The sequence below is a fragment of the Amphimedon queenslandica genome, unplaced genomic scaffold (assembly GCF_000090795.2).
Source record: "Amphimedon queenslandica unplaced genomic scaffold, v1.1 AMPQUscaffold_13177, whole genome shotgun sequence".
Taxonomy (NCBI): domain Eukaryota; kingdom Metazoa; phylum Porifera; class Demospongiae; order Haplosclerida; family Niphatidae; genus Amphimedon; species Amphimedon queenslandica.
This window is the reverse complement of record NW_003546587.1, coordinates 36,105-47,799: the sequence shown is the minus strand read 5'-3', so window position 1 is coordinate 47,799 and position 11,695 is coordinate 36,105. Positions and strand designations below refer to the sequence as shown.

The 11,695-nt window shown below is 33.7% G+C and overlaps 1 long non-coding RNA gene across 1 annotated transcript; it reads left to right on the top strand.

Moving 5' to 3' along the window:
* Positions 1 to 5,724: 5,724 nt before the first annotated feature.
* On the top strand, positions 5,725 to 6,106 carry LOC109584706 (uncharacterized). The gene is made up of 3 exons (XR_002186137.1): positions 5,725 to 5,832; positions 5,886 to 5,941; positions 5,993 to 6,106. It is a non-coding gene; the product is annotated as an uncharacterized LOC109584706 (long non-coding RNA).
* The last annotated feature ends 5,589 nt before the right edge of the window (positions 6,107 to 11,695 follow it).

Here is an 11,695-nt window from a genome sequence, read left to right as displayed (position 1 = left end):
TAACTGAGAAAATTCACAGTAGGATGGAGTTTAAATTTTGTAAAAATTCAGCAGATCACCAGATCTAGTTTTATCACAATTTTGAAATTAGAAAAATAGAAAATCAAGGAAATTTTCAATTTTTTTTGCAAATGATTTGTTGAAAGTTGCATGTTTTAGTAATTTCTACTAAAGTCAAGAAAAGAATGGCAGAAAAGTACACTGACCAGTCTTGATACGTTACCATATCTCTTACACAATTGTATAATGATAATGATAATGATCCACAGGTAGAGAGGGAAAGCAAACTGGAGCCATTGTTTAGCATAACTATCCATACCATTGTAAAAACATATCTCAAACCCAAAGTCTAAGTTAATCCATGATATCACTTGATTCAATACTGGTAAAGCTCCTTTCCTTGAAAAAACTGGCTCGTATAACTTGACAATGTTAGCATAAAACAATAGACCATTTAGTGTACCGACTGATACTGTTAAATTGAGAGCAATCAGTAGAACCACAAGTAGTACACCCTTCACTGCAAACAGAGCAATCCAAGCTATCATTGTGTAATTATTATGACAATGTCCACACTTGTTTGATCCCATTAGTAGACTGTATCCCTCTCTACATGATCCACACATTCTCTGTCCTCTATTATCCACACATTGAGTATGAGTGTCATTCAACTTGAAGGTAACAGGATTAGGAGAACAATAGAGGAGACAGTCCTCATTGATAATGCATGCATTAAGATTGGTTGCACTGGCATTTAAAGGTGTACTGGTACGATATGTTCCAATCCACAGTAGACCATTGTGTGTAATGTTTAGACTATTTATATCACATGTGACATTTTCTCTTGAAACACTTTGACTGCAAGTACAGGTACCTTGTGAACTGTTTGTACTAAAACCAAGTGGACATTTGTCAAAAATATTATTAATACGCATGTATTTTTTATTGAAACGACCGCTTTTAATGTATAGTTTATATTTTCGATATTTAGTCAGTTTTGGCGTGTATGCAATCAATGAACAAGCATTGGGAATATATGTTTGATATTGCAAGAAGTTGGTGTTATTATATACTTTTACTATACCATCTGTGTGAGGAGCTAGTAATCCAGAAAAATTGTAGCCAAACAAAGCTACATAAAATTTCAATGCTTGACCTGGATAAATATGTTGATCAATTATAATATGATCATGCAAACAGTTGTTTATGGAAACATTTGGATCACAAAAGCATATATTGAAGGCATCACTTGTTGAACTAATTATTGGGTTTGTCAAGTTGAACTGATTGCGTAATTCTCGAAATCCATATGTATCACCACTGACTAGTCCAGCAGTATTATTTATTAATGTAAGAGTTGTATTTGGTTTTAATGATTTTATATCACTATCTGATGATTCTTCAACATAGATTCCTCCTCCTTTATAAGAAGCATGATTATCAATAAACTCTAAGTTAGCTGATGATGTGAGTATCAATATTGATGAGTCGTTTATTGCTAATCCTCCTCCAACTACTCCAGTATTGTTCTTGAATAATAAATTATTCTTAATTGTTACTAATGATGTTGTAAGACTTAATCCTGTTGAGGTACTGTTAGCAAAAGTAACATTACTGAGACTAATAGTATCACTGTTTATTATTGTATTTCCTCCATTTCCAATAAGTTCAGAATCTATTATATCAATTTGAGTGGATCTCAAAAATGTTGCATCAATGAATAATCCTTCATTTGTATTGTCATGTATCAAAACATGATTTAATAATAAAGTGATAGTTAATTTTTTCAGGTAAGAACGTGTCACTCTTAATCCTCAGTCCTTGTCTATTACAATAAAATTGACTGTCCTAGCTCAATTACAACTGTAGAAGTTAATTGATTATCAGGATATAGTGTGAAATGAGATGGACTTGATTCCATAAATTGAAAAGAAAAACCAAATTTGTAATTAACATCATGAAATGATGAATTGATAATAGAAATAGAAAAAATACTAGTACTTAATACTATTGCAGCAGAACTCCTGTGCTCAACATGATCAAAGATGATTGATAGATTGTATGAGGCACCATGGTTTACTAATAGTTCCATTCTCTTGCTAGTGTAGGTAACATTAGTCAGTATCAATGAGTAATGAGGTAAGTCATTGCTACATACAAGAAGAGGTGCATACTTAAAACTCAGAGTATAGCTTGCAATAAAACTTGATGATGATATCTTAACATCAAATGAATTGTACAAAATTAATCGACAAATGGATTTATCAGATTTAAAGGAAGAATTAGTTATTGTAATATTGTTGGACAACCTAAACTTTACTGAAAAGTTTAATAATGATATACTAGAAAAAATAACACAACTGCTTTTATGCATATAAATAGCCATATCATAACTATGGTAGGCTGTAAAGAATGAGTTAGTTATTGTAGTATTCTTTGATGAACTAACCTTCACTGAACAATCACTAAATGATATGTTAGAAATATTGACATTATCACTGTAGTATATTAAAATGCTAGACTCAGTAGCCCCCTTGCTAGTTTCAGAAACTTCCTTGCAGTTAATACTAGGAGACTGATTTAGTCCATGTAGAGTAACATTATTTACTGCAGTCATGTTAACAACATGATATTTGGTAAGGCTATTAGTTCCAATGAAGTAGAAGATGCTGTTGTTGTATTGAGACATATCCCCAGCATACACTGACAAAGGATTACAAGGTGACTGAGTAACTGAACTGCAGTCATCAGACACATAATACTGACCAGAGGAGACACTGCAGGAGCTACTGAAGAATAAGAGAACAACCACTAACAGGAGAGACATACTGTTGTAATTTAAGAAAGTAGGCTGAGTATCATGAACGAAAACTAAACAATAACTGACTAAATCAAAATGCATTCACTTAAATGCACACAAATTTTAATTAGGATATGTACAGGAAGTGGTTGCCAATGATTACACAACAATACATAACCTTTGAAACTAATTGCAATTAAGAACACAACAATATCAATAAGAAAGCCTGCAAACACTAAATTTGATGACAGTTTCCAATGGTTTACTACACACAAAAGAGTCTTGACTGACTAGACATTGTTTGAAAGGTGATATTATGCTTAAAATCATGGGCTGTAATATGTGTAGATCTATGCCTTATAATTATTATTATGTCAAACTAATTACATGTCATTTTTGTTAATAATTATTGTGCTGTACTATCCATCTTGTTATGTAGCTGTATATTACCAGCATTGGTATGGGCTGCTCAGGATTCTCTAGTTATGAAATTGCATAATTTTTTGTAATACAAATCCTACAATACAGTCTTGTGCCTCTAGTGTATAATTCAATTTAATTATCTCCATACATCAGCCATAGCTATGGACAGTTGAAATTACCTGATAACCAAACATAGTTTATCTATGTTTATGGACCTGTGTTTTATAAGGCTATCTGTTTATATATGTGGATAAGCATAATTAACAGTGGTTTTGGGTGTTCATGGTTCATGCATGATATAGTTATTCAAGGTTATATAATACATATGTATGTGGTGCATGATGAACAAACAAATGATAGCAATAAGAACAAAAGTAACAACACTCTGCTTTTGTTTTCCTCTCTTCCTAATTTTTCTCTCAATCTCCACTGGGCAATCACTAAATGATATGTTAGAAATGGTGACATGATTGCTAGCTGTTATAGACTCTTAAAACTGCTTTATTTATTGTATAAGTTGTGCAGTTAATACTAGGAGACTGATCCAGTCCATGTAGTAACATTCTTTAAGGCAATAATTTTAATACTATCATAGCTAATACTGCTTCCAATGAAGCAGAAGATGGTGTTATTGTATTGAGACATATTCCCAGCATACACTGACAAAGGATGACAAGGTGACTGAGTAACTGAACTGCAGTCATCAGACACATAATACTGATGAGAGGAGACACTGCAGGAGCTACTGAAGAATAAGAGAGCAACCACTAACAGGAGAGACATAGCTACTGTCTGGACTGACTAGCAAATGCACTCGTACACTCCACATGTCATGCATTCACTTATTTATAGATGGTTGTCTTTCTTTCTGTTTATATGTGGGTGGTTATTATTCCATAAACATGTTGACAGCACTGATTTGGAACAAACAGGAGAGGCATACTGTACTACGTCTGTCTTGACTGACTAGCACATCATTATTAGTGTGAGAGATGAAAATTATGGGTTAGGGTAGTTTATGCATGCTCCTTATGTCATTCACTTATAGAAATGGTTGTATTTTTGGACTATACTTCAATTCCTGTGGTTCATGAGTTACAAATGATAACCAGCTAATAATGAATTGGCTGCTGAACATTCTCTAAATGCCGTATAGTGGGTTTACCTTTATTATAATAAAAGTAAACCATACAATGTGTACAGTATGTACAATGTGTACAATATACAGTGCATATATGGTATTGGAGTCTTTGATTACTTTCTTCAGCTAATTGCATCTCTCTCCCTCCCACTCTCTCTCCCATTAGATGACATTAAACAGCTAATAGATGGTCATAATTGTGAAGCATCTCAGCTGCATCTGGATTCTGGAATGGCTACAAGAAGCTCTATCTTCCCAGCAATCCTGTAGCTATTCCTGCAGGTTCTTCCTGTTGTCAAGTTCATATTATCACTAGTATTATAAACATTAATTAATTGTTTTGTGTTTTTGAAATTAAATAATTTATTGCACACTTGATATATGCAAGATTAATACCTTCTCTTAGCTGGAAACCTCCACTAAGTATTGCAATTTGATTCCAAGCATAGCTAGCCTATAGCAGCTAGGTAAAATACTTGCTGTTCCCAGTTCTGAGATCTGAGCATGCGCGACCACGCCCAAATTTTAGAGCACATGCTTCTATAATTAACAAAATGGTGACATGAGGTAAGCTGATGCGATGCAACAGTCACAGTATCACTTCTTCCTTTCTTGGAGAATGATTCTAGGGGACAAGGACCTGCGCATACCCTGTTGAAGTAGAATGGTGTAATAATTAGCCTTCTATCACCAGGCAAGATCGATATATTGACCTAAAACTGGATTGACAGGACTTTCCTAATGATGATGAAGATGAAAAAAGGTGGCTGAACAAAACGGCTGGTTTGCAGATTTTTGAATTTTCTCCCAGAAAAGGTCTAGAGCCACGCTAGTGGTACCATTGGAGTCCTCTGGTCAAGATAAGGTCCTCTAAGAAGTCTGGTAAGCATAAGAGCTCGTTTTCCCGGTATAGCAAGGCTGCAAAAGTCGTGGCAGCCATTTTGTTTGGGGGTGAATCCTACTTAGTAACGCTACCGCGTTACTAATAGTACAGGGTTGCTGGCCAATTTCAGCAAAAATTATTAGGAGAGAAATTGCCATTTTCATAATACTTTCTGATGCATACACATGTCCTTATGTTGTGTAGCAAGTTTGGGCTGATTCAGATGAAAATTACAAGTTGTTACTCAAAAGCCATGTAGATGTATTACTGTATTGTAGTGCTTGTAATCTCTTGAAATATGCTGTTTAGCTTACTCTGACTAACACCCTCATTTATCAGACTGCACCTATAGTGTTCCAATTACATTATTTACTTTATAAAATAACCTCCTCTCAAAGTACTTTATTGTCTCAAAGTGTCCATTATATAGTGGCTCCACTGTATGACATTTTCCTCTTTCTTTTCCTTTAGGGTGAATTAGCTCATCGCTGGTCCATTAATTGCTGTAATTATATTTATAACAACTGGAGCCCTTTCAATGCTTATCCTATTATTATTGCATGGGAATATTACCAGAAGAACATGGTACATGTATGTGTACGTAATAAATATAATATTAATTATTTTTTACATTGTAGAATAACTAATTTGTTATTTCTGATTTTGAAATTAAAAGGCTACTGATATGAGAGAGGTAAATTAACATGTATTACTCATTAAGTTAAATTAACGATTATTATGATAGTGGTTATAAAGACATTCTTGAGGCAGTTGGATCAAGTGAAGAATTAACATCATCATCATCATCATCATCATCATCATCATCATCATCATCATCATCATCATCATCATCATCATCATCATCATCATCATCATCATCATCATCATCATCATCATCATCATCTAGCTGAGTCCTGATCTCTACCTCCCTCCTCACCTGGAAACTGGTACATACATGTATGTACATTTAATATACCATATAGTGGTTTTTAGGGTGATAATTTTGCAGATGGCCTATATCCGAAAAATCACGGAATTAATTGTCGCAAGTTTCTACTTTTCTGCCATATTATACTGTATTAAATTGATTTTTGAAGAATTTAATTTCATAAATTTAAAAAAATCTGCAAAATTTATTATCCTCTACAAAACCCGCTATATGGTAACCAGCCTTGTGTTTTGTTTGATGGTGTTTTAAAGTAGTTTGGGATCTATACAGTAGTCTTGGTCTTTGTTGTGCATGTGCAATACACCAATACTGTGTAGTGCTTTGATTTGGCAGAGTGGGGGTTTTCAAGAGGAATCTCCAGTATTAAAACTGCTAACCATTAATGCTCATGCTCAGTAATTGCCAAAATAAAGCACTGCTACAATAAAGTGCTATACGATAGTATACAGTAGTATACAATGGTATAGAGTAGTATGCGATAGTATACAGTAGTATACAGTGGTATACAATAGTATACAGTGATATACAGTAGTATACAATTGTATACTGTAGTATAGCCGGTTTCAGTTGAGTTTGACTGGTGAAGCACCTTTATTACTTTCTTGTTACCATATAAGTGGTTTTTTAGGGTTCTAAATTTTGCGAATTTCACTACACTTTCATTTCTCGACTCACTTTCATTTTAAAATGATGTAATTTACACATTTACACTAACTGACTGATGTGTACTTACAAGCACATATCTTAATTTGAAAAGGTACTTAAGCACCAGCACAAAGCACATCAACTTATATAAAAATGTACTTAAGTACAAGCACAAGCACTTTGAAACCTGTGCTTATTTGTGCTTAAGTACAAGCACTAAGTGCTTGACCCCATGTCTGCTCTGCTTTCATACTATACCAAATTTTACCAAAAAATTGATGTAGTAAAGGATCTGAAGTTCCTTGGACTTGGCTATTATTATGATTCACTCACAGTCGAAAGACTGCTCAAAATTATCATTAACAAAACCTTAAGGGTGCTGCCTATAGCAACAATTATTTTATGCAGGAATGCTTAAGCCATACAAGTGCCCCATATAAGAATCTTATTAGGTTCTTTACACTCCTCTAAAAATGGGTTTCAATTTAATGAAAAACCTTTAAGAAAGGGACTGGAAATATCTAAAGCTGTAAAATGAAGTTTAGATTTTGAAATTGGTGTTTTATGCCAGAAAAATGCAAACTTTCGAAAAACTTTGACTGTGGTGATCAGAATCAGACCAAATTTACAATAGAGCCTCTTTACATGATTACACATACAGTAACATAGAGATATTTCAATTAAACAGGGCTAATATAGGAAAATGTGGTGTTGAGCAATACAAAAATCAAATTAAGTGGCATTACAAGTAGAAAAGGAGAAATATCTCTATGTTAATCAATTTGTTTAGTTAAAAACTGCCTTTACCTAGAAATCTAGTTATTCAAACTGAAAGTGAGAGGAGTTTTTCGCTTTTGAAAATTCTTCAGTATTTTAGCTCTTGATGCCATATTTATTATGAGCTAAAGGCTCTAAGCTAGCTTACTAACTAATTTAGTTACTGTCTTGTAACTAGTACTGGTTTCTTTATGATTGGTAAAGTACTTTAGGAAAAACAGCTCCCTTAGCAACAGATTAAAAAAATTGCGTGGGCGGTGGTGCAGCACCCTTAAATACATTTTTCATACCCACCATATTAACTGATAATAACTACTAATTATCATAACAAGCTAGATTGTAATAATAACACAATAATAATGATAAGAGTAATAATAATAGTGATAATAATAATTTAATAATAATAATAACAATAACAATAATAATAAATGCTAAGAATAATAGAATAATAGAATAATAATAATAATAATAATAATAATAATAATAATAATAATAATAATAAATCGTACAGAGAATAACAATAATACCAATCATATTATCACAATTGAGAATGCAGCAATGCTTGAAAATGGCTCTATTTCTGATTGTCCTATGATTCTGGTGTCAATGATAAGTCTAAAATTTACTCCAGCTAAACTTAATAAATAACACATCAACTACATGTATACAAATGTACCTTTATGCTGAATGGATATAATTTATCATTTGGAGAATGTGATATGGCATGGCTTTGCCATGTTGATTTTTGTCTTTTATTAGCTCATGGCACCACTTGTTGCATAAATGTGAAATCATGGCTGAAAACCTGTGAAGGTATTCAAAACAGAATGCCACTTATAAAAGGTCTATAATAATTGCTTGCTCAAAGGAAAGCCTAGGCGGCCCTGGGGATATCCTTTGCCCAATCTTTTATTCTGGAGCCTTGAGGAAGTTGTCATTCTGTTCTGAGCAGCCATTAATGAACATGTGATATTAAGAGAATGTGTATGATATGTACATTAAAGAAGTAGTAGATATATAATGGATAAACATGTATTTCTCTGTTTTGTACATATTTGTATGGAGAAATAGTTACAAGTCGTCATTTGGCTCAAGCTAGCGTACACTTGTGGTATTTTGTTGCATAGCTTTAATGTAAAAGTCGGAAACCTCATTCATATCATTATTCATTAACATAAAAAAAAATTTTAAACAAGTATAATGTACATGTATTTATGAAATATTCATTCTGTGGTATATTAAACTCACAGGCTTAAAAGCTGGTCATAGGTTTTCCACCCCCTGCCCTGTGTCTCTGGGCAATATCATCTTGAAAAACTTGTTACTCATTTTCAATTAATTTCTGTGGATGGTATCATCAATTGCAAGAGGGCACATTAGAGTAACTCACCTTAGCTTCAGTTTTTCTTCTCATTGAATTCAATGCATTTCTGATGTGTTTGCTTGCTACCTCCTGGTCTAACATGACAATGCTTCCATCATCCAACTTATAGGAAGCGAGTAGCTTCTGTATCAATTAATAACAATCACAATAAAACATCATTTTTTCAATACACAAGTAAACCTTGCAACATTATCTAACAATGTTTGTTATATGCTCATTTTCATGCAAATCTTCCTTAAATGTATAACAATTAATTTTTTCATTTACACATTTTTTCAAATGGCTTTACATATAATTTGAGTTGTTTGATGAAACTCTACTTTACCCTAAAGCAAGGTTGCACATATCGTGTGCAACGAGTATGTTTTACTAACTTAAATGGAATGGCATTGACCTTTGGAGAAAGAAGTTATGAGAAATTGGAAGACTTGTGATGGAAATATATGTGGTTACTTCGATCTGTTGTCAGATGTTTGTGCCGATACTACTCCCCAGCCATTCCTACTAATACAAGGAAGACTTATTTATAATTGTGTATAATTATAACTCACTCCAAACTCTTGATTGTCCTAATGTAATATAAAATACTTTCCAACAAGGCTATATGCATTATCGAATCCATGTCCTTGTAGCCTGCTTCAAGATAAAGGTGACACAACTCATCTCTACATTAACCTGATGATTATCATTCTGGGTTGGTATCATTCTGGGTTGGTGGACAGTGCCTTGAAGCTATTGCTCACCTAAGGAGTGTAGCCTGACTTTGACAATTTTTGCAAACTCACTATAGATCAAATTTTCTTAATTGAGCTTTCTGTTGTTAGGAATAGAAATGGTTTCAACTTCATCATTTAATCTGATCCATAGCTTTCTTTATCAACACTGGATTATCAGTATTTCAACCATCTTAGTATTCATGAAAATGCCTGCAGACAGGAGCACATTTAAAAGATGTCTTCACCAATGTTGATGGATCTCATTTTGTTGTAACATCAAGGTTGAAGGGTTAATATCAAGGTGATTCAAGGTATCTTGCTCACTTGAGTGGACAAACTTCATTCCTTCTATATCCCTACAGTGTTAAGGTGACACAACTCATCTTTGCTTTCATTTGACCATGTGCTTACCTGAGGTGTATAGCCTGATATTGACAATTTGTACGAATTCACTAGATAAGCTTTTATTTACTGAGCTTTCTGTTGCAAACATTGAAATTGGTTCTTGCTCCAAAAATTATAAAATGCTTACCTTTAGCAGGTGGGTGGCCCATTTCCCTTAAGCACCTTCATTTCAGTTACTGTATTGTGTGCTAATCATGCAAATATGTACATTTAACAACTACGATCTTCATTTTCACTCTTGCTCTTCAAATAATCTGTCACTAACTAAACCACCTTACCTCAATTGATAGTGGAGTTTGTGGTGGCTTGCAATGATAAGAGATACAAATTCACCATGGTTGGTGCCATTTTCAATCACTTCACTAAAGGGACAATCTTTATGCTTCCAATGACTAGACTAGTACTAATGAAGCCAAATCTTAGCCATCATGGGCATTGGCCCTTGGAAGACTATTGGTTTTTGTCGGCTCTATTTTGTATCATCTTGCGCAGGTAAGATATTTTCTGGTGGATGATGTGTGGCATCTTTTTTATATTAGCACTTTTTGTCATTCACTTTTTTGTATTTAAAGCCTATGTCCTTCACTAGTGGGAGCAGTAAGTCCTCTCTCCATTAAAAGCTCTGTCTTCCCATAATGTATTGAGTGATTGACACATGTAGTTATTGTCAAGTTCAGTGGAGTCCCTTGACTACCTCCAGCTCCTCTTGTTTCTTGATTTGAATGTCTTCAACATTCATTTCAATGCCAGTACTGAAGTAGTAAAAGTTTGTTCTTCTCTATTACAAAGGATCATTATCAGGAATGCAGGCAGTATCCTGTTACTAGTCCTAATGAATGTGTCTACTAATATGGCACAAGGTCAACCTGACTGGAAAAATCTCCAAAAAAATTCTGACTTAGAATCTATTTTTAACTTTAAACACAACATAAAAAAAACATTTAATTATTCTACATGTGTTTGAGTTAATCGTTAATGATTGATGAGTTAATGAGTTAAGAGGCACCCTAGAGTCCCAGAGTTAGGACATTAGAGTCATCCCAACCTAACTGGATAGAACTAGTACAACATTTATGAGAAACTATCTTCATTCATCCATCACTTGAATACAGTATATTGAGATTAATACTGGGTACACTACTCCTCTCCTGGAGGATACTAGTCTAGATGTTGGTGGTACCTAAAAGAGCCGAAAAACTTACGAAGTGCATTCAGGTGGTTAATTTGACCACTGCTACCCAAGTTTTTGGTGACCAGTGCTTTATGATACTCCACCACAGTTGTTTTATATGCATTATATGTAAGTCATATTTTTTCAATTGATAACAACAAAATTGACTGCAGCTTGCTTGACAATACATGTCCTCCATTGTTGTAATACTGGTAACAAGTTGAAGTTAAACTGACAAACTCAAGTTATCATAGAATAAATGGGAACAGAAGAGAAGAATGTAGAATGGTGTATGCGTAAAAGAATCAACAGAAGAACAACTTCAACAAAAGAATAGAACAGCACACTTATATATGGGACACAAATTAATAACTAGATAACATTAAACAATAACTAGTTGT